The sequence below is a fragment of the Oncorhynchus gorbuscha genome, linkage group LG09 (assembly GCF_021184085.1).
Source record: "Oncorhynchus gorbuscha isolate QuinsamMale2020 ecotype Even-year linkage group LG09, OgorEven_v1.0, whole genome shotgun sequence".
NCBI classification, from domain to species: domain Eukaryota; kingdom Metazoa; phylum Chordata; class Actinopteri; order Salmoniformes; family Salmonidae; genus Oncorhynchus; species Oncorhynchus gorbuscha.
This window is the reverse complement of record NC_060181.1, coordinates 37,814,151-37,816,788: the sequence shown is the minus strand read 5'-3', so window position 1 is coordinate 37,816,788 and position 2,638 is coordinate 37,814,151.

Below are 2,638 nucleotides of genomic sequence, written 5' to 3'. Positions count from 1 at the left end.
ATGCTTCTGTTCCTAGCTCCAACAGCGCAGTAGCATCTAACAATTCACAATAAAAACACAAATATAAAAGTATAAGAATGGAATTAAGAAATATATAAATATTAGGACAAGCATTGTTGGAGTAGCATTGACTAAAATACAGTAGAATAGAATACAGTATGTACATATGAGATGAGTAAAGTAGTATGTAAACATTATTAAAGTGACTAGTGTTCCATTATTAAAGTGCCCAGATTCCATGTCTATGTATATAGGGCAGCAGCCTCTAAGGTGCTGGGTTGAGTATCCGTATGGTAGCCAGCTTGTGATTACTATTTAACAGTCTGATGGCCTTGAGATAGAAGCTGTTTTTCAGTCTCTCTGTCCCAGCTTTGATGCACCTGTACTCAAATCATATCAAATGGTATTGGTCACATACACATGGTGAGCAGATGTTATTGTGAGTGTAGCGAAATGCTTATGCTTATGCTTCTAGATCCGACAGTTCAGCAGTATCTACAACAAAAACTAATATCTAACAAAACCTAATACACACAATCGAGTAAAGGAATGGGATAAGAATAATATATGGATGAGCAGTAACAGAGCGGCTAAGATGCAATAGATAGTGTAGTTTACTGTATACAGTATATACATATGAGATGAGTAATGCGAGATATGTAAACATTCTTAAAGTGGCATTATTAAAGTGACTAGTGATCCATTTATTAAAGAGTACTGACCTCGCCTTCTGGATGATTGCGGGGTGAACAGGTAGTGGCTCGGGTGGTTGATGTCCTTCCTGTGAATTCGGGTGCTGTAGGTGTCCTTGAAGGCAGGCAGTGTGCCCCCGGTGATGCTTTGGGCAGACCACGCCACCCTCTGGAGAGCCCTGTGGTTGTGGGCAGGGCAGTTACCATACCAGTCTAACAGGATGCTCTCAATTTTGCATCTGTAAAAGTTTGTGAGGGTCTTAGGGGCCAAACCGAATTCCTTCAGCCTGTTGCGCCTTCTTCACCACACTGTCTGTGTGGGCGGATAATTTCAGATCGTCAGTGATGTGTACGCTGAGGAACTTGAAGCTTTCCGCCTTCTCCATTGTGGTCCCATCGATGTGGATAGGGGGGTGCTCCCTCTGCTGTTTCCTGAAGTCCACGATCAGCTCCTTTGTTTTGTTGACGTTGAGGGAGGGTTATTTTCCTGGCACCACTCCACCATGGCCCTCAGGTCCTCCCTGTAGGCTGTCTCATCATTGTTGGTAATCAGGCCTATCACTGTTGTGTCATCTGCGAACTTGATGATTGAGTTGGAGACGTGCGTGGCCATGAACAGGGAGTACAGGAGGGGGCTTAGTACGCACCCTTGTGGGGCCCCTGTGTTGATGATTAGCGAAGTGGAGGTGTTGTTTCCTACCTTCACCACCTGGGGGCAGCCCGTCAGGAAGGCCAGGACCCAGTTGCACAGGGCGGGGTTCCGACCCAGGGCCCTGAGCTTAATGATGAGCTTGGTGGGTACTATGGCATTGAACGCTGACCTATAGTCAATGAACAGCATTATTACATAGGTATTCCTCTTGGGATAGGGCAGTGTGCAGTGCGATTGCATCATCTGTAGATCTATTGGGGCGGTAAGCAAATTGAAGTGGGTCTAGTTTGCCAGGTAAAGTAGAGTGGATCTGATCCTTAACTTGCCTCTCAAAGCACTTCATGATGACAGAAGTGAGTGTGGCGGTAAGGCCTATTGTGGGACTAAAGATGCGTTTCAATGGTTTCGGAGTGGGAAAAGAGGGTAGTCTACTATGCGAGGGTAGGGCTGGATACTAGCCCAGCTAGGGTGAGATACTTTTGTAAGACGAGAGTGCTTATAACAGAAGGAAGTTAGGGATGTGCTATGGGTTGGTAGATAGACGCTTCATGGTGCTATCTGTAAATGCCATCTGACTTGACTTTCCCGTGAGCTTTTCATACATTTAACAATGCATCTATAAAATACATCATGTTAGAGATGGCTTCCCCTTTTCTCACAACACATATCAGACAATACCATATTTTCACTTCCCTCAATACCCCAAAAGCCTAAAACCGCATTTCATCCACAGCACAAATGTAATATATTACTGTTACTGTTTTTATAACGGCCATTCAGGGTACAGAGAATACAGCGACGATGCATATTGCAAAAGTCTGAGAAAAATATGCACTCACAAGCCCTACGTGCAAATGTGGTGTCTGAAGAAACAAATATGACTGATATGTAACTGTATGTTTTGTCAACTGTCAAAAAAAGGACAAAGGGAAGATAATGAGGAACGTCTCACTAACATCTCATAAAGCGTCTAAGGAGAGGACAAAGATGAGTTCAAAAGATATTGAGGATTGGTCCCAGTCGTTCAAAACATCAAACAATTCAGATGTTTTCCATCGAAATCCACCGCCCAAAAGGGACCCGTAAAGCACAGAATTACATCAGAGAAAAAGAGGTAGAAGAGAGAAAGAGAGAGAAGTGAGAGAGAGAGAGGGAAAATTCTTGAAGTATGAGAAAATGTTACTTGCTCTCCTCCTCTCTCTCTCTCTCTCTCTCTCTCTTTTCTTCTCTCTCCCACTCTCCTATCCCCCCTCCCTTTCTCTTGGTCAGTCAAATCAAAGGTTTCCAAGAGCAG